Genomic DNA, 22329 nt, shown 5'->3' with positions numbered 1-22329 from the left:
TTAAAATGTGTGCTACAGTTGTTAAACCACAGCTCAGATCAATATTTATTAGTGACTTTGTTTTTTCGTGTTGGTCCTGTTTTGTTTATTGTATGTTTTGCAAGGAAAAGAACAACAATAATTTTGCCATTTTTCGATTGCTTATTTCTCTTAATCCCGGCCCGGCATGGCCAGGTGGTTAGGGAGCTTGACTCGCAATCTTTCAGCCGTGGAGGCGTTATAATGTGATGGTTAATCCCAGTATTCGTTGGTAAAAGAGTAGCCAAAGAGTTGGCGGTGGGTGGTGATAACTAGCTGCCTTACCTCTAGTCTTACGCTGCTAAATTAGGGACGGCTAATGCAGATAACCCTCGTTTAGCTTTGCGCGAAATTCAAACAAACAAAAAATTCTCTTAATCCAAAACAGACATGAAACTGCTGTCATAATTTGATGTAAGAGTGCTTGAATCTGCTTAGGATTACAATGATATTGGCATTACAGTGTTTGTAACAGCTGTGGAAATCCCCCACATTCGGCAGAAAGTTCTGTCCAGTATATTTAGTCACGGCAATATTATTTTAATCCTATTAATATGGCTGGAGTAATTACAGTGTTTCTAGATTTAAAAGTTTCTAATTTGGTAAAGTTTATACCAAAAAGATTTGAGATACGACTGCTTTAAAATTCTCTCACTTACAGTTTTTATTTGATTAGTTAACATAGCTGAATTTTAACCTCCTCCTGACTGTTTTTAACTTTTGTTTATTTGTTTCTTTATCAGTTTTGCAATGTAAATAAATACTGCCATTGTTTACTTATATGAAAAACTTGGATTCTAATTTTTAAAGACACTTATTTTCATCTTATGTTACAAGCGCAGATAAAACTTGATGTATTTCTACCAGGTCTGGAATACTTACTTTACCTAATGTTGAATTTCTTCTGCGTTTCATCTAAACTTTTATATAGGAATATGATAACAGACAGGAAACATTAGCTTCCTCAGTAATGGTGCTAGGAATAGAAATAGTGTCTTTACAGTTGTATTACCACAATACATACTGTCAGCATAGATTACGTTTGAGCAAACTGCTACAATACAACTATCCAGTGGCGCTAGTTGTATCATGGTTTGGTGACCATGGAAACCGTCGAATGCGTGACAGTCTAGATAATGCAAGAAACTATTATGTACAGGCAGGACCAGCTGTTGTTGGTAGGTGGGAAATAGAAAAAGAAGGAAAATTACAATCGAATTTATATTTGTTTATTATATTAATTTAACAACAATTTTGGCTTTACTGCAATATCAACATAATTGCAATACAGTGGTATTATAAAGAAAACTCCATATTTAAAATGAGTATATACGTTTGAAACTAATTGTCTTAGGGGAACTAAATTTCATTAAAGACACATTGGGGATCATTAATTTTATTCAGAGAAGTGTGGACAATATACATGGTATTTCAGAAACGGCTACCTAAATTGTTGAATATTCTGTCCATCGTTATCAACCCATCTCTATAAGCATTATCTGTCCCAGACTGCAATCATTGATCCTTGTCACATCCTGCTCATTGAAATGCATTTTATTCGAATCACCAATCTTGATTTATTGAAAGATAGCGAAAGAAATACAAGTAATGCTAGTTTGTAAGATCAGTAGTTTAAGTAAGCACTATAATATGGCTTCGAAGCATCTGCACTATGCTAAATTTTCGTGAATAAACTCACGATTCTTGGCGTGTTTCTAGTGAAATCCTAGTTCCTCTACAACAAATAATTTTAAGACGTGATCATATGAAATTTTAAGTATCAGTTTTTTAATCATCTTGTATCTGTACGCAAATTTCTAAGCAATATCGACATCTAACATCATACGTTCATTGTTCAATACGTGTCTAAATTTATAGTCATTCTATTTCTATGATATAGTCTTTAGTGCATTACACTCTATTAAATTTGTGAACTATTGTTCTTTAACACTTTGTATTCCCCCATAATACGATATACGTTTACGGTCATTGTTCTCTACGTTAACTTTTTCATCACAGTTGTTTCCCTTAGTAACGGTTATCACAACTTTCAGTAAACTGCCCTTTCTATGGTCTTTCCATAACGACATGATTTGACAATAAAGTTTCCGATAATTTATCCAAACCGAAAGGACCACGTATAGTTAGTTACCATAGAATTGGAAAAATCCCATAAAATGTTATATTAATCATCAAGGACTTTGAGATCTCGCCAATAAGGAAAACCTTAACACGTGGGAGCATAGAGAACCCTGTCAACTTTGGGTAGCAGTTACACCCAAAGATAGTCAGAGGAATAAAGATTGGTATGGAGAAGGGTCTAACAGAGTGGGTTCTTTAAGAAGACCTACAAAGTCATGGTCACTTGCTCTTTCCTAAAGCAGCAGCACCCGCTCAGTTACAGGCATCTTTAGGCAAACACAACATTACAGTAACAGAACCTATAATTAACAGATTCCACATCAAGAATATGACCATCGTCCTGAACTGTTGTAAATCAAGTTTACGAGAAATAACTAGCTATGATAAAATGTATACCACCTGAACACATCCCCTACCACCTGTGCACCAACTTTTGTATGCACAGTACTATACAGTGGTAAGCATGTCTGATGGGCCTAAAACATATTAGTCCTATACAAGGTATGTCGAGATAATTCTCACATGCCAGAAAATGAATGTTACCTAAATACAGCATCTCACCTCCTGTGCACCAACTTTTGCATGTACAGTGATAAATAAGTCCGATGAGGCTACAACATGCTTGTTCTACCCATGTATGTCGAGACCGTATCCGTACATTCCAAAGGTCATCAGCCATTTGCTATCTACTTCAAGGACTGACTGTTCATCCACAATGCAACCACAATGCCCTGTACAGTCTGTACAATATCTATGTTGCGTGCCTTATTTTCCTGATCTTGATGGGAATAGTAGTGATCCACACTTTGTCTAGACTCTCCCACATGGTTCCTCTGGTCAATTCCACGAAAGCAGTTATGGTTTGTCATCATTTTATTGTCAAACGTGAGGCATTTAACACGATAAACTGACTGTCTCTCTCTTTCTCTTTCTTTTAACCTAACAAAGATTGCAGCATCGCTCTGTCAGCAGGTGGCTGTGCATTACAACTGTACTTTTCGCTAGGTTCATTCCGTCGTTTGACTTAACACTTCTAAACCTGTTGTATCGAGGAGTCGGTCTCCTGCACTTGTACGTGTGGTGTTATCGTGGAAAAGATTGAGTGGCCTTGTAAGTCTTCAAAAAAATCCACCTTATTAGGCTTCTATTCATAACAAGCCTTATCCTGCTTAGATGATCCACTGTGGATGTAAACGCTATCCAAATTCGACTGGACCAACTATACTTCCCACGTTAAAACTGTTCTTATTGGAATGATGCTGAAGCCGATAATGGTCCATAAAGTACTTCTCGATGTCTTCTCATTCTGCAGTTAATGTATTATTAACTCTACTAGTATAAAAGCGCGTTAAAATTACGGGAAACCGTTGTTGAATGATTAACGAAAATTATAGAATTTAACTAAAACGAATTTGTCTGTACCTCCATAATGCACACACTCTTTACTTATTTCATCAGTCTCGAAGTAATTCTTTAATCACCACATTTTTAATAACAACTACACAGAAAAATGGAATGTTATCGTAAACAAAAGTATGTGTGCATTCTGAAAGAGATTAAATTACACGCTTGAGTCTTTTTACTGTATTCTAGGTCAGGAAATAGAAAACATAGTGCGGACATTCCGACACAAATTTTCAACTCTTTCGACTGTACAAGTGATAAACGATATTTGGTAGTAATAAACGTTTATTTTCCTTTGTGTTTTAAGACCAAGTAGATGACATATGTGTAAAAATGTAAAAAGAATATTTATTAATTAACATTTATTTACCACTTAAAACTTTTTAAACATTGACTCTATAACGTTAGTAATAGTAGGCCTATTTGTAGTCAAATTTAAGCATTAAGCCTAATACATAAACATAACATAAGGCTCAGCTGATACATTTTTGGTAAATTTTATTTTGCTTTTGGCTACAAGTCAGTGTCATAAAACTTCTGAATTAAACTATTTTGTTGTTATATCACCGAAGTTATCAAAAAAAAAGAATAAAACAACATAAACACCATAGTTGGTCTAAGAACAATCAGGTGATAGTTTTTTTAGCTATGCGACGATATATATTGTTGAGCATTACAAAAAAGGACCGTGAAAGCGTTCTCGACAGAGTGACAAGGGGAATAAGCTTTTTATAGTTAGTGGTGTAGCTTTGTCTCCATTTAGCGTTTCAATGGGTCAGATTACTATGGTTACTGTAGGAGATCCATTTTTACACAAGAAGTGATATTCTTATATGATAACTTCTTACAATATTCTGTTTCGAAACACATTTTTTAGGAGTTTGTGATGCCAATTTTATGTTCTACTCATATGATCACATGCCTGGGAATGTATATATATATATATTGCAATTAATCGTACATGTCAGCAGTTGCTATGTTAAAGTTTGACTTATATTTCTATCCATATTATGAAGCCAACTTGTTAAGACAATTACAAAAAAAACAACATTAATGCAACCTAACTCATTGATTTACTTGTGTTTTCCTTATACTACATTGTGTGTTTCATTCTCCTTGAGTGAAACTAAAGAGCACATTTAAGTTGGTGGAATTAATAAAATGTGTTTTTGATGTTTTGGCACTATTATAAAGGAACTTCTGTCTTTTGGATGTTTTGGCACTGTACTATTATAAAGCAACTTCTGTCTGTATGTGACGAAATGTTTGCAACTTCTCGACTTCCGATCATCCTGAAACTTTCAGGGTTTCTGGAATATGTCCCAAAGTGACCTTAAAACCATTACATTATTCATTTTTAATTTGTAAGAGTTTGAAAACTATTATAATTTTCCTCCTTACTACTCACTCTCTTGGTGCCTACAAATAAGGCACACGTACGCCGTCCCGACAACTACGTGAAGCCGAAAAACATTGCCCGCGCGAATACCTCTTGTTGGTGAGATATAATTACGTATTTAATATTCTAGTCATACTGTGAAGAAATATTAAATCATAAATTGTGTCACAGTAAGTTGAAGCTATACATGCTTGTAAGCCTTGGAATTTTGAATTTCTGTGACGAAGTTGATGTAGAGCATGTTTTTGTGGTGAGAAAGGATCTTCATGATTTCAAAGTTTTATTTATTTTATCAAATAAAGTTTAGATAACTTGAAATGTTTACTACGATATTATGATAATTTAGTAAATATAGTTGCCGCTGAAGTGCTGAGAGCCAAGTAAAGTTTATATTTAGAAAATAAACCTTTGAAAAAATAGCTATAAACTACTTCTTCGTGGAGAAGCCGTTACTTAATGTGTCGTAATAATATTTCACTTTCCCATGTACACATTTCTTTACCTCTATGGTATGTCTAATGAACAAGGATATACAAAATTATGTTTAGACGAAAACTATTATTTAACAAACAAATACAGTGAGATATTAAGCGCAATAGAAATTTGAATAAGCAACTGTTCCGGTCAATTATTTTTGCCAACGAAGCTATCACGGCTATGAAACAAATATAGTGTTCAAAATGCTGTAAAAGCTGGAACTTAATACATTAACAGATCTGACAAGTTAGACCTGTAGAGTAAAAATAAGCTTGAGTCCGAATCCAGCCTATATTTGCTTATATTTCCGAGGTAATTTTTAAACTTGATAGAACCATGATATCCTTCTTAAAAATTAATAAATTATCTAAGTTTGTATGTTGTACTAGAGCTTAAGAAAGAACACAGACATAAATATCGATGTTCTGCGTCTGATCTGCGACTCTATATATCAATATATACTATATTAATAAACTAGCTGGAGTACCCGCCCCGGAAGTTATGAAAATTCATGATTAATGAAAGGTTATCTTAGAACATGAAAATTGCTTCCCTTAAAAACGCAAAATGCAAAACTGAAAATTTGTTTGTATATCCCCATGGACCCGATAAACTTCCATACCATATTTGGTGAAGATCCATCCACACCTTGCGAAGTAGTTACATGGACATACAACAGACAGTACTATTATATGTATATTGATGAGTGAAGTTAAAGACATACATTATAATAATAAACATTTAACAAAGTGTAAAGACAAATTTTACTAACTTTGGCGATAGAAATTTCTATATAAAAATGTTTAATAAAGGCATAATTAAATCATTTCTGTGCACATGCATGCTACGTTTTATACTATATGGGCGTATTTTAATGATAAGCATTAGATATAAAAGTATGAAATTTCATAAAGTCAGAGTACTCACGTGACGAAATGATTATTGCTTATCAAGCTTTGTTACATCTAATACATAGCCAGGCGTATCCTGGATCGAGTTAGTGGTATATTACTGAATACGCTATGCATTTTCAGCTATGGTTGCATGGTAAATATAACAGTTAACAGTAACCATGTAGGCGGCGGGTGCTGTTAACTGTTCAAAATTAGAGACGACTACGCCTGAATCTTGGAGTCCCTGATCTTTCCGTTTAATTCATGTGTCCATAATGTTCCCTGATCTTTCCGTTTAATTCATGTGTCCATAATGTTCCCTTCAAGTTGAAAATACCACACATCTAGTTTTTAACTTCAGCTGATAAGATTTATTTTAATTTATCTGAATTATTTCATATCTTCTCTGATCTCTCTCAATAACTCCGATACAACTGACATACGACTGTCTTGAATTATGTTAACGTTCTATAGTACTCCTCTTTTTATTAAATGTATTATAAGTACAGTATTTAAAAGTAAGAGTTTATTTTTTCGAAGGGAACACATCGGTAAACACTTGTTACAAGGGTGATATTGTTAGCTTATTCAAAATGTTCCGTCATATTCGTATTTATTTACGTCCTCGCCAGAGTAACATCACACTTATCATCATAATAATAATAAGTATTCAAGAACACTATAAAAGCCTACATTGGTTTTTGCGTGACAGAATATTTGTGCTCGTCTGTGTCTCTACAGTAAGTTTGAGGACTTATAATGTTTAAATTCGGGGTTAGATACTCGCAGGACACAGCACAGATAACTTATTGTGTAGTTATGCGTATAAATTCAAATCAGACAGACAGTATATTTGCTAATGTAGGAAGTATACTACGTTTCTGAATCACGTACGTGTTGAAATTAAAATAGTAAAAGGTTTTTATATATAACAATGATTTTAGGGAATATCTTGAAAGTTACTGTTACAATTATTCATCACGATATTGTTTTGAATCCTTTTAAAATTCAGATTGGTGAGATCGAAACTATGATCATTGTTAGGTTCAAACATATAGACAAATCCTGCTGAATACTCGCAACTAAAACTTATTCTTGCATGCAGTTTCAATAGGATATATTATTTCAATTATATATCCTGATTTTATTCAGGTTTTTATCGACTTTTTAAAAAGTAAAAAAAACAAAAACGCTTTCATAACTTACGACCTCTTTTTTTTTAGAAACTCATATAAAGCTACAATGTTTGCCAGTCTTGCTCTATATATTGTGCCACTTTCAGTTCATAATTATTGTAATTAAACTATTGAAATAAGAGACACTCGAAACTATGATCACTATATACAAGGTGAACTTTAACGAAATCCTCTAATGAAACTACAAAGGATACTAATTATTTTGTATTTCATGTAGCTTTTTATAAGGAATCTTTATATTGCACATATATTTGTAAAAATAGTCAACATTTGGCACATTTCTAATGTTAGACTGATACAGTGATAACGGCAAGTACAGCTTAATTATAAAGAAATGACTTTTGTGTTATAGATTCCTTTTCCATTTATCTGTGGATTCTTTACGGCCCACTCTCTCTCTCTCTCTCTCTATATATATATATATATATATACAGATTCATAATATCCATGCCTTACCCTCGAAATAATTACAGTGCTTTGGAAGAACGAAGTCAAGTAACTATGGTATTTATTGCAAAACTATTAAGGCTATCTGCTGCTATCCCTAATTTAAACGAGTGACCAGAAAGAAAGCAGCCAATCAGTTACCATCCTCGCTAAAGAATTGTCTATAACTCTTATAACGCAACCACGGCTTAAAGTAAGGGGAATATTTTTTGGTTTCGCACGGATTCGAACTACGCTCGCCAGTTCAGAAATCCAGAGCTATACCTCTACCATAGCGCCAACCCGTGCCCGAGTCAAGTAACATCGTTTCGCAGTTCAATGTTTGATAATCTCGTAGCTTAACAAAATTTGTAAGATATTCAGTAACAAATTTGACGCAATGAATGACATCTCAAAAACACGATAAAGTTTATTTGTAACCAACCTCGAAAAAACAAAATTAATGTCATAAATTACACTGAAAAACTTGCGTTAACGAATAATTTACATTGTTAAGTTTTAAGAAATATTATATATGTTTGTGTGTGTGTGTGTGTTCTAATTTTTTAGGAAGTTAGCAAATTTTACCGTTTGGTTCATCATGGATTCGAATAGTATTTCCCGTAGATTTAACGAAAAGCAAAACAAAACAAAAATTCATAAAGTTTTCAATATAAATGTACATATGAATTTATTATTTGTATTTCGTCTTATTTATTATTATTATTATCATGATATTTTGGTAGGAAAACTGGGTGCCTGCTCTCTGGTCAGTAATTCAAGATTAGGGAAGGCAGAAAACTTATTGGGCGAAGGGTTTGGGACCTCAGTGGAGTCCATAGACAGAGCTAATATTGAGAAGGAAATGCTCTCAGGGCATTATAAAAACTGATGTTTTGTTGACAATATTTTTTTCCATAGAACGGTAGATATTCATAGTGATTATGTTAAAGAAACATAAAATGTTACAATTTGTATTAACTATAATAAAACTGTTTTATAGGCCTACAGAAGTTTTTAAATTATTTCAAACTTTAGTAGTGTTTTGAAATGAATATATATAACTAAAAGCACTAATCTAATTTACTGTTTAAAATTTTACAGCGTTTTCTTGGTGTCAGGAGTTGCTAACACTTAGCGGAATACTGTTTTCTACGAAATCTTTTATGACCTCGATACTCATCTGAGTTTACTTATATACACCACGTAAAAACTAAAAGAAAATGTTTATATTGAGGATGAGTTTATAATGACAACTATTTTTATATCCAGACTCTCACTCATTCTCTGATAAACCTAATCATTCCTAGATTATCCACATTGTGAAGCTTTTTATTAGTCACACAAAATTTCTGATTAAATGGATGTGTATTTCAGGTAATTGTATAATATTCTCCAAAAATTGAGGCCATGGAATCGAATATTTTTGTTGTTGCCTATTACTAATAAAATTACCAGATATTGTATCACTACAGAGACAATCTAATTATGCAAACTTTGATCACTTTTTGCCGATATCTATATAAATTTTCACGTCTTTGCGCTTTTAGCGCAATCCTGCACAATGAGCTTTCTGCACTGTGTCTACCAAACCTCGTCCATTAGCGTTATAAGTCTCCAGAAATCAAGCCTTATTTATAATATTATTCGAAATTAAAAATGCTTTATAGTTCGAAATGTACGATTCAGTACAAAAACAGATTAATTTCTGTGACGTTTAAAACTCTCATAGACGTTATAAGGAAAGTGTGGACGATTGTTTGGTTGATTGTTATTAAGCACAAAGCTACCCAATAGACTATATGTGCTCTGTCTACCCCGGGTATCTAAACCCGATTTTTTAGTGTCGAAAGCCTGCAGATTTGCCGCTAAGCCACTGGAATGTAGGTGTGATCGAAGTGTCAGGATTCTATTTACAGGCTTTACCGTTATGTTATTCCATACAAGTAGGATCTATGTTAACATTCGAAGAAAATTCGAGACACATTATTTTTTATCTTGCTCTCCAGTGGCACAGCGGTATGTCATCGGACTTACAACGCTAAAAACCGGGTTTAGATGCTATCTATATGAGCAGACTGCTTGACAATAACTATTGCAGTGTGAGCTGAATTAAGTTCGTCAGGAGTAATTTTCATCAGTTTTATTTAAGCCGCATCATTATTAGGAACACTGGAACAGTGGCCAGTTTTTTAACTCGTAGTCAGAAATTTGCGAGTTCGAGGCTTGTTCACAACATGTTGTTGTGTCCTTGAGAAGACAATTTACCTCAAATAGCATAACATACCTGCCTTCCGCTCCAGAGTTCAAGGCCCCCTCATGATTCACAGAGACCTCAACATACCGATCACTCTCGTATATTGTTCCAGTTAAGTCTATAGTTGCTCCAATGATGGTCAATATTTAAAAAACCCTTTGAGATGCCTGCATGTGTCCAAACTTCGGCCTTTTTAACATGTGAACTTTTCTTCTTCATCGGGATTCGGTCCATGTTTTGGACCAGGGAGGGACAGATTCAGCGTAGACCTCTTCCTCACTCTCTGGAATTGTTATTTTGTTTGCACTGTAACCGAATCCTAGGTAATATCACTTGTTACTTTGTTGTTGCATTACTCACAGTATGTTAAATTTTGTCCATTGTCCGAATTTTTAATTAAGATACTTTTCTCGTTCCACGTCCAGTTTGTGGGGTAATATTAATTTGTATATTTTTACTAGGTTCACTTATGTATGATCGCACTATTAATCCGTGTTCACAATACAGTTCCACTTAGCAGTCATATACAAACACATAATCCTATTTTTACATATAAAACCCTTTTAAAATAGAGCTACGTTTATGTCTAGAATTCAGTTAGCCTAGCACTGTTTGGCTGTAAGATATTTATGATGTTTAGAGAGGAGAGGTACTTAGGGCTTGGTTCATCATGTATTATGTAACTCTCTAGCTTGCTCATTAGTTCATTTTTGTTAATGCTTTTCTTATAGTATTGAAGCGAGTTACCAAGGAATCTGTCTGATAAAATTTTAATAGGTGTGTAGAAATTCTGAGTTTGTTGATCATGGGACTCTATATGCTTTCGATAAAATAGAGTTTTGTATTTGCTGTAGCCTGTTGATGTGTGTGTTTTTGATACATTTACTCATGGTCTTATGTATGTTCTGTAATTTTTTAATATGTTTTCTGGTGAAGCTCCTTGTTTGCTGCCAGTCAGACTCCTTAAGTAACTCGCTCTTTCCCAAATTCTGTTTTTATGCTATTAATGTGTGGTATCCAGTTTAATTTTGAGTCAAATCTAATCCCTAAGAATTTTGCTGATGTTGCTTCCTGTAAGAGAGTCCCATCTAGATATAATTGTGGTATTAATTTGCTTGTTTTATACGATTTTGTTAATAATATGGCTTGTGTTTTGTGCGTATTTATTTTAATTCTTCACTTATTGCGGGACAATTCTATTTCGTTTAGTAGTGGTTGTATATTGTATGTTGTCGTTGTTGGGTTTGGGACACTCTTCCAGATTGCAACATCATCTGCAAACTGTGAGCAAAAAGTGTGGTTAATAACATGTGATCGAGATTATGAACACCGTTTCAAACGTGGTGCCTCTAGTCTTCCGAGGGGGACAGGAACACAAAATCCCATGATATATTTGAATTTAGTGACCCTAAGAACCTGGATGACTTGTTTAACCACCATGGCAAAGAAGCTACGTCGTACAGATAAAGACTCTCCCCGGGACACTCCAAGTTCGATCCTACTAGTTCCAAAACTATGGGAGGAGTTGCATATAAAGTAACAAGCTGTATTGTTTCAGTCTATCCAGCAGTATAATGGTTACCAACGGGTTGCTGGGGGTGGACTGGCATCCCCTGATCGTCGCGGGTTCGAAACCCTGACCCTTTCAGCCGTGGGGATATTAAAATGTGATGGTCAATCCCACTATTCGTTGGTAAAAGAGTAGCGCAAGAGTTAGCGGTGGGTGGTTATGACTAGTCTTTCAGTGCTAAATTAGATACGGCTAGCGCAAATAGCTCTTTTGTAGCTTTGCGCAAAATTCAAAACAAACTTTAAGCCGTGGGTGCGTTATAAGGGCAACAGTCAATCCCTTAGCGTGGATGGTAGTTGGTAAGGTGCTTCCGACTGGGTGTCGTTTCTCTGGTTCAAATTAGGGAAGGCAGAAAATAGCCGTAGTAGCTTCGCCACAAATACAAAATTCCCTCTATATTTGTATCTGTACTAATTTTTATACAAAGGCTTAAAAACATGAGTATAAAACAATATTACCGTACCAGTGATAGAGTGATCAGAGGCTAAGTAGCATTTAGAGAATAACAAAATATAAGCCGTAAAACACCAATTTGAACCAATAACTCACAATGCCGTTCAGTGCTTGCTAGTAGAATAAAACAACCCGAAAAAAAATATACTAGGAACTCAAATTATATATTAAAGTACAAAATAATTAATATAATTACATTTACGTTGATTTGTTTTAATGATAAAATAATCCTGGTCTCAGGTCTGGTTTCAGACGAATAGTGAGTCTCAGATTTTAAATGTTATATATATATATATGTCGACTAAAATAATAGAACATTTTATGAGTAAGATTACTCTAGTATTTGTTAATATTGTATATTAATGAAACATGTGTAATACAGTTAGTTTACAATGTTCACCACTGAACTAAGATATTTTATCGTATGAAAAGAAACGAAACCGCAATGCTTAAAGCTAGAAACAAACAAAAAACCATATATCATTCAATTTGTTACAAGCTCAGAAGTAGGAGAAATTGATTTAGAGTAGATCAATGATAAATACTTATAAAACTCTCCTAAAACTGGTTGAAAACAAATGTAAGAAAACGTATATGCATACGTGATTTATTTTTATACAAAACACATTAAATTATATCTTTTACTATATAATGTTGAAGTAATTGACCAAACAGAGCCTAACGTACATAACAGCTCTCCATTATCCAGTCATTGTATGGTAACAAGTAACATAAATGATCATTAAATGTTTATTCTTATCCATATATGTTTTATATGCCGATTACAGTTTTTCGTTATTAACATATTTATTTGCTTGTGTTTATTTATTTTAAACACAAAACCACACAATGGACCATTTGCGCTGTATTAATAGCGGGAAATCGACCGACCCTCAAATATTAGCGTTGTAATACAAGGCTTAGTGAACTATTTTGATGATCCTGTAACATACTAACAAAAACATCACGATAACAAGAACCAACTACATTCAAGTAGGCCTACAGCTAATTTAGTATATCAAAGTATGTGAGTGTGACTCACCTTAATTGCATCACACCCTATAGATTTTGAGCTAAATTCAGGCTGTCTTACGCACGCGCACAAACACACAAGTCTGACGTTTCTACTAGGGGTGCGTATCTCATCATAGATGTCGATACGATCGGTAACTAGCTACTGATGCCGCGATACGATACGTATCTAGATACAGAAGTTTTACCAACGGTTTGTTAAAAAGTTTGAGAGTCTTGTCTCTAATTAATTATCTATATAACTAACATTGTCTTATAATAAGACAATGTTAGGTTTGATGAACTAGATGACAGCTGGCAAGAGAAGTAATATAAAAAGTTAATATCTGTCTATCTATTTTGTTATTGTTAATTTGTTCTGTTCCTTTGCATGTAATATTTTTGATAAAAGAAATGAAGACAACATGCAGTACTCAATACTCATCTTCCTTTATTGAATCATTAATTTTTAGCAAAAATACTTTATTAGAAATTCTGATTTTTTCTGTACAAAAGACTTGTAATGTTTACTGAAAGCTTGCCAAATTTCGTAAAGATACATAAATCGTATCGTATCGATACAATCGTATCACGGTTTCATGATATGATATCGTATCGCCACACCTTTTGTTTCTAATTACATTGTCAGTAGAAAACAACAACAACACGGAGACAGAAGTAAATAATAGTAAGAAAATACAGCTAACGAAAAATTATTTTCACCTTTACCTGAATATCACGCTACAAATAAACAGACTGCTATATATGTATATAGTGTTTCTTTGTTGAATTTCTCGCAAAGCTGCCCAAAAGCTATCCCTAATTTTGAAGTGACAAACAAGACAGCATGCAGCTAGTCACCACCATCCACCGCAAACTCGTGTAATACTCTAATCGTATTTTACCATTACTCTTATAACGTACCCACTACTCCAAGGTGCCGGGCTATTTTTTGGGGGGGGGGGGCAATAACAGGGTGCGAACCACGGAACCTTTAATACACAGGCCGGGACGTTAACTAATGGGCTCCTGTATATAGTGTATCCCCTAAATATTAATACACAACAAAAGTAATTTACTCTCTTTTCTTATGCGAGATTATTGTTTTTCAAACTTGAAGTAAGCCAACATTCGAAAAGTACAATGCTGTGAAAGCTATAGAGATTCATGTGAAAAGGTTTGAAATTTTCAGAACTAATTTCCATGAAGATGTACTACAGCCTATATTAAATACTGTTGTCACATTAGTTTTAGAAAACTAACATACTTATATTACTAAATTATTCTAAAACAGTTTACAGTTAGGGCCTTTTCAAAATGTTCTAAAGTTGTAATAGAAGTTTTACATTTAGATTCTTGTCTAGACATGTAAATCTCCCTAGAACAGAAAGAAGTTATATAGTTAGGGACTTGTCTAATATGTTCTAAAGTAGAATAAATGTTTTTTTTTTAATTTTCTTAAGTTACAACACAATGTATTCACTCAGGGCCTTGTATAATATGTTCTAAAGTAGAATAAATGTTTGTTTTTTTAATTTTCTGAAGTTATAACACAATGTATTCACTCAGGGCCTTGTATAATATGTTCTAAACAAGAATAAATGTTTTTTAAAATATTCTGACGTTATAACACAGTGTATTCACTCAGGGCTTTGTATAAAATGTTCTAAAGTAGAATAAATGTTTTTTTTAAATGTTCTGAAGTTATAACACAATGTATTCACTCAGGGCCTTGTATAATATGTTCTAAACTAGAATAAATGTTTTTAAAAATATTCTGAAGTTATAGCACAAGGTATTCACTCAGGGCCTTGTATAAAATGTTCTAAAGTAGAATAAATGTTTTTTTTTAATGTTCTGAAGTTATAACACAATGTATTCACTCGGGGCCTTTATAATATGTTCTAAACTAGAATAAATGTTTTTTAAAATGTTCTGAAATTATAACACAATGTATTCACTCAGGGCCTTGTATAAAATGTTCTAAAGTAGAATAAAGTAGACTCAACAACCCCCACCACCAAAATACACGTGTGCTTGATAATATTTGGTCTATGGTTGCTAATAGTTTTGGTATATATTTCTATATGTGCCAACAAATAAAATAAATGCGCTCGGAAAATGTTTATCTGATACAGATAATGTCATATGAATATTACTTGTTGCAATGTTTATGATATATATATATATGTTAGTATATCTATGTCAAATATTTATTTTGAAGAAACAAGTTATTTAAGTATACAACTGTCAAGTCCGATAACTGTTGGTATATCCTTAGTGGTTCAAAAGTAGTTGATGTTATTATGCTATTGGTAAATGGGACGGTGAACTTGTCATGCGTCGTAAATGATATAAGTAAGTGTAAGCCTAATCCGTTTTGTGTGTGACAATTGATCGTGACACTATAACTAGTAGATAAGGGTATAATAGATCAAGTATGTTAATTTTAGTATTGGCATGATCAACAAATATTGACATATTCCTGTTATCAGATAAATATCAGAATGTTTGTGACTTGTGGCAAAAATAATTATTTGTATTTGTCTGACTATTCTTGTATGAGTAAAATCATTTTACATACGTGTTTGGCTGATTACTGTTTGTATACTACTTTTATCAGAATATCTGTAAACAAAATGGTGTGATATCCATTGCTAGGTATTGTGATATGCTATGCCTAGTACTAGTTAGTTTTTGTCAGGTACGTTTCGTATATGTATGTTTGTACTTGGCTGATAACTACTGGTATACTGTAAGCTTCTAAATATGGCTGGTATCTGTTATGTTATAATCGTTATGTATTTAGTTATTATATTTTATAACGGGTAAATGGTTAGTTCAACTCACTGCTTTCTGTTGCAGACAAATTAAGATTTATTAAGATTATGAATATACTTGAAAATACTCGCCTATTAGACAAATGTGAAATTATACTTTTATTCGAAGTGTTAAGCTCTCATTGTTTCTGTAATTAAAGAAATAAACTGTAAATTAGATAATTGAAATGTTAGTAGCTTTACTGCGTCGGTAACTCGTACAATGGAAAATGATGTGTATATAGATTAAACGGTCTGTTATCAACTGCATGTCTTTATTGTGGTGTGTTTTAGATAAGAAGTGTGTGCAACTTACGCAATAAAATATTCATTCTCGTTGGTTTAACCGATGACATGTGTTGCGCAGTATGTTTACAAGCAGATATACAGAGAACTTTTCACAAGAATAACTGCTGATGTTTAACATTGATAATCACCAAAATCCTTAACACGACACAGAATTAACACTCAAGGAACAATTGATTTCCAGTCACCAGTTCATAAAGTTGTAAAACGTATACATTACTAATAAACATAAAAAGCTTGGGACGGGAAGAAGTAAGCCTCCCAATTCAGCTGGGGCCCTACGCCATGGAGTAATTTGCATATATGTGTGTGTTAATACAGCCTGACTTGAAAGGTTTCAAAGAAACTGCAATTTGGAATCCCCTCCCACATGACGCTCTTCATTATAACAGTAGCGAATCAGAATCTTGTCTAAATCTTCAAATATTTCTAGGATTATAGCAGTAAGTAAACTTTTCTTACAAAAGAGCTAGATCATAACTCCTTCCCGCAGAGATTACGAGCGGTTTCTCTTAAAGTAATAAAACGATATAAACGTGCATTTCCAAGTTAATAATTAATCAATATTAAAGTCAGATATGGAAATTTTTACAACACATAGATACACCACAAATATGTTTGTATATAAAACTATTTTGAATAGTACCTATTCAATGGTTTGCTGTTTAAATGATTCAACTTTAAGATTTCTTAAACAAATTACTAGATGATTAAACTGTTGCGTGGACTTATATTACTAACTAAGCATTAGCGTTTATTTCTGTGTTCATCTTTTGCTTTATTGTTTGAATGAATGATTATTAAGATGCGTTATTATTATTGATATTAGTAATACAGTTTCGTTCAGGTTATCTGCCGTCGTTGGCAATTCTGAAAATTATAGTCACCGAAACGTCATAATTATTATAAATTTGTAGAGTTTTAATAAAAACGTTGTTCTATTTATCTTTTCGTCTTGTTTTCCTATAGTGGATTTGTTTTATGTAGTGTTCTTCACTAACGAGCTCACTTGGATTTAGGACAGCGTATATCAAATTCACAAGTTTGTTAAAGTTTAATGAGTAATAAAGCATTTATTGTTTCACGATGAACTTGTAATTAACAATGCAACACCATGTCATGCATCTGACGTTTATGCCTGGCATCAGTTTTTATAGACTTAAATGGTTGGACCTAACCAGTGATGGCTGACACTATATCAAGTTGGAGAGACTATTTGCTTCCGACGCATAAAGAGACCTCCCGGCTTAGAGCGTTATCGCACAAGCCCAATGAGACAGAGGACTGTACACGTGTGGCAAAATAGGGATATTAGGAAAGTTCATATGGTGAAAAATAATCTTGAGCTTCATCTCGATAAGTAATAAAACAAACCCAAACAGCCTGGCAGAAATTGTGTAGACTACTTATGGTAACTTACGGACCCGATACACAAGCTACGTGCACAAATACAGACAAAGTAACTGAAACGACCAAAATCGTTATGATGCTGTAGCTAAGTGCAGAAAATTGTACCACGATTTCATAGGACTGGATAAGTACTGATTACGACAAGAAATTTTACAATATTTCTAATGCTGCATTTAGGCTCAAACAGAACACCTTTCAACAAATGACATGAAAATACATCCTATTCTCGTCACCATAATCTAAATCTATAAAATTCGGAGACACTGCGAACATTAAATGTACTCAGCTGTCGTTGTTTCAAAGTCGAGAAGTTCTGAAATAGTGTAGGTGTACTTCTCATTACTCAGTGTAAGTGTACTTCTCATTACCCACGTCGCTTTAAAAGAATATTCAAAATTTATATTTATTAAGAACAACTAGTAATATAGCACGCCTGTATATAATAATGTTTTTTGATTTGTCGAAAAACTGTAAACGTAGGTTATAGCGTACACCTTCGTCAGTACCGAGATGTGGGAAAGAATTGGATGTTTGTATTCTCAGAAACGCCTTTATACAGAGAATTTCAGGTTAAAGCCAGATCCTATATGACACGTAGGTTATAGAGTACACCTTCGTCGGTACCGAGATGTGGGAAAGAATTGGGTGTTTGTATTCTCAGAAACACCTTTTTACAGAGAAATTCAGGTTAAAGCCAGATCCTATATGACACGTAGGTTATAGAGTACACCTTCGTCAGTACCGAGATGTGGGAAAGAATTGGGTGTTCGTATTCTCAGAAACACCTTTTTACAGAGAAATTCAGGTTAAAGCCAGATCCTATATGACACGTAGGTTATAGAGTACACCTTCGTCAGTACCGAGATGTGGGAAAGAATTGGGTGTTTGTATTCTCAGAAACACCTTTATACAGAGAATTTCAGGTTAAAGCCAGATCCTATATGACACGTAGGTTATAGAGTATACCTTCGTCGGTATCGAGATGTGGGGAAAGAATTTAGTGTTTGTAGCCTCAAAAACACCTTTATACAGAGAATTTCAGGTTAAAGCCAGATCCTATATGACACGTTATGATTTTGATTTTTGACGTAACAAATAAATTGAATTAAATTATTACCTTAACATGTTAATTAAATCTCTATGTGTGAACATAAAACTGTTCTCTGCCTGTATGTAAGCATTATTATGATTTACTATATATATATATATAGGAAATATTTAAAATTATGATTAACTTCCACTTGTGTGGTTGTTGCTTAATATTGTGTTATTAACCCTTACCGTAATCCTGATGTGTAAATGAATTAAATAGAACTGATAATAATTAGACCTCACTTACTTAATATAGTTCATACCATAACAGCTGTTGTTCATGCAACTGATGTTATAAATAGCGCCTAGACCATTATTACGTCTGTTGTATCCCAGCCGGCTTGATGATGGTACTGGGATTCTGCCCACTTGTTGGCACTCGATAGAGCAGATATAATTGGGTTGACATGCTATTACATATTGTTCTTTGCCTTCACTCATAAGTCTCCCAGTAGCTCACAAGTCTTACGACTCTAAAACTTTGGTTTCGATACCCGTGGTGGGAAAATCAAAGCCCGTTGTGTAGCTTTATACTTAACAACAACCAAACCAAATCACTCATAAGTTCTTAAAATTGTATGGTTGTTGCTAAAATGAGAATGACCATTATTATTTGTTTTTATAGATTCGGGAGTTGAAACGTTTTTATGACCGTGGCTTTAGTTTCAGGCAATAGATATAAGAGATAATTTCCAGTATGCACACGAAATGACTAAGATATTTGTATTCATAGCAAAGCTAGTTAGGCTATCTGTTTATATTGAACTACAGACCAGATGGAATACAGCCAGTCCTACCACCATCATCTACGCTAAGAGATTGACTGTCACTCTTATAACGCACCCACAACTTTTAAAGTGCGGGGAATATTTTGTGTTATAGCACAGACTCGAAACCGGTTCGCTAACTCTGTAATCCAGATCTCTACCACAGGGCCAACCCGCGCCCAATTAAAATACAAACAATTAGTTGTACATTTTTTGTCAAACTGAATTACATTTATGAGCCTGTAGATTCATTACCATATTTTAAATTAGCTGAAAGCAATTTATCACATATTTCCTAAGGGACCTCACCTGAAGTACAAACTAAAATCGCCTGAAAAAAGTCTTCCTATTTCATACAATAAATTAAAGTTAAATTTGAAAAAAAGTACACTTTCGGTTTCATTATTATTTTTTTTTACGTATGTAATATACAATTAACTATTCCAAAGTTGTACATATTAATATGACTTATACCACAGGCTTAGACTTTTATTTTGTTAAAGTATGTCAACATGTATGCATTAAAGGTGGCCTTTTCATAAGATAAACATTTGCGAGAATTTTTCTTTCACTAATATTTCAGTATTACTTAACTTAATAAGGTGAATGAGTTTATTAATTGTAATCAGGAGTTCAACTTTTGTATTTGATGAATTTGGTGAGTAAGGATACGAACAAGCTTAAAGTTTACAAGAGATTATAAATTCGTAACCTAAAAACGTTGCTATATATATATGTGTGTGTGTGTGTGTATTTAAATATATATATATATATTAATGAACCATATTAAATCATTCGAATTGCAAAATAATAATGTTTCATAATGTATATTTCAAAGAAAAGATGTTAAAATATCAAGTTGACACATATTCAATGTTTAGTCATGTAATTGTAGTGTTAAATTGTCTAACTTAAACACACAGAAATAACGTATAAAAATAACTTGATAAACTTCATATTCAACATCTAGATCTTATTCTTGTGCTTACTTTACGGAAATGAGTATCATTATAAAATATATATTTAAAAAATTAGCTCGAAATACTTTGAAAACGTAAGTAATTTTTCTATTCTTTTGAGAACTGACTATTGTTATGTTCAGTTATTGATGAGAAGGAAATAACAAATATTTTTAAAATCACAACTGTTTCAAAATTGGAAATGATATAAAATAAAGCATTTACAAAACAGTGACAATAATACAAATAATACTTAATATGCAAATGACAAATGTTTGGGAATACAAGGAAGCAGCTGAAAATGTCTAGATTTTCAGTTGTGTAGCCTGCAATTTCTCAGCTGGAAATGTCTAGATTTTCAGTTGTGTAGCCTGCAATTCCTCACGTTCTAAAGTATTGTTGGCTAACAGGTATATTCTTAAAATCTGACCCCCAGTGTCACAGCGGTAAGTTTGAAAACTTATAACGCTAAAAACTGGGTTTCGATACCATTAGCGGAAACAGCAAAGATAGCCCATTGTATAGCTTTTGTGCTTAAAAAACAAATAAAACTAAAACTTTTTTTAAACAGTCGGAGACTTTTAAACGTAACACGTAACCAATGTGTCTTTTATATAAATTATACAATAAAATAATTAAGTGACTCTTTACTTTGTTCCTCAGGGGTCCGCAGTAAGTTTACTGACTCACAAAGCTGAAATCCGGAATTCTAGTTCTCGCGGTGGACAGAGTGCAGTTTACCTATCGCGTGGCTTTGCACTAAGAGTGCACTTTACCCATCGCGTAGCTTTGCACTAAGAAAACACAATGAATATCTACTTAAGCATTCATATTTGTTCTCAACTGTGTATCCAGTTAATAAAATATTAACAGAAAGAATTAGGACTAATGAGACGCTCTAACCCATCTTAGGAAATGTATCTCCCTAAAGTTCCTGATAAAATGTCTCGGCATTATTGTGTCCTCATGTTTTATACGTGCATCATATATTTAATAGCAAATACTTTATAAAACGTAATTTTTACTCGGGTTTTGAAAACATCTATGAATTTGAACAAAAGAAAGCCAACTTGTTAGACCTTGTATACAAAGGTATATATATTTATAACTCCAACAAATATGAAAAATATTTAAAACTTAGAAACTAAAAACATGTTTACTTATCCTAAAATGTGACCTTTTAACGATAACAAAACATGTTTATTATTTTCAGTAGAAAAGTAAAATACTTTTTTTTTATTCATCTACGCAAACAAGGAATAGAAAAAAAAAACACTTTATTATCCGACCACAAACTTCTAAATAAGCGATACTACTAGTTACATAAGTTCAGATTTGTCTAAATACCACTGCTATATTCTAAATTCAAATATTACATGATTTTTACACACTGTACTACGTTCGATGTATTACAATTCCATTTCATAATCGGATCGGTCCCTATGAATTCAGTACGATCATTATCGGATAGATACACAGAATAACTATATTCATACTTACTTCTCTGTAACTCAATTCAGTATATGTAAAAAAGCATTATTCAAATTCAGCTATTCTTAAGCAATGGTTTATAAAGAAAAATAGCAAAATTCCTATCATACATATGACTATCAAAATATTGTGTTATCACAAAAGATAATAGTCTCTCAAAACCGAATGTACGTATATATATATATATATATATATATATATACACATACATTCGGTTTTGAGAGACTATTATCTTTTGT

At 33.2% G+C, this 22329-nt stretch overlaps 1 protein-coding gene across 5 annotated transcripts in view; it reads right to left on the bottom strand.

Annotated features, from left to right (window-relative positions):
* Window positions 1–22329, bottom strand: part of LOC106459911 (transcription factor GATA-4-like) — a 96263-nt gene that overhangs the window by 72550 nt on the left and 1384 nt on the right. The window lies entirely within an intron of this gene.

The sequence above is a fragment of the Limulus polyphemus genome, unplaced genomic scaffold, assembly GCF_000517525.1.
Source record: "Limulus polyphemus unplaced genomic scaffold, Limulus_polyphemus-2.1.2 Scaffold31, whole genome shotgun sequence".
In the NCBI taxonomy this organism is placed as follows: domain Eukaryota; kingdom Metazoa; phylum Arthropoda; class Merostomata; order Xiphosura; family Limulidae; genus Limulus; species Limulus polyphemus.
Note: the sequence above shows the minus strand (reverse complement) of the source record. Positions and strands in the feature narration are given on the sequence as shown.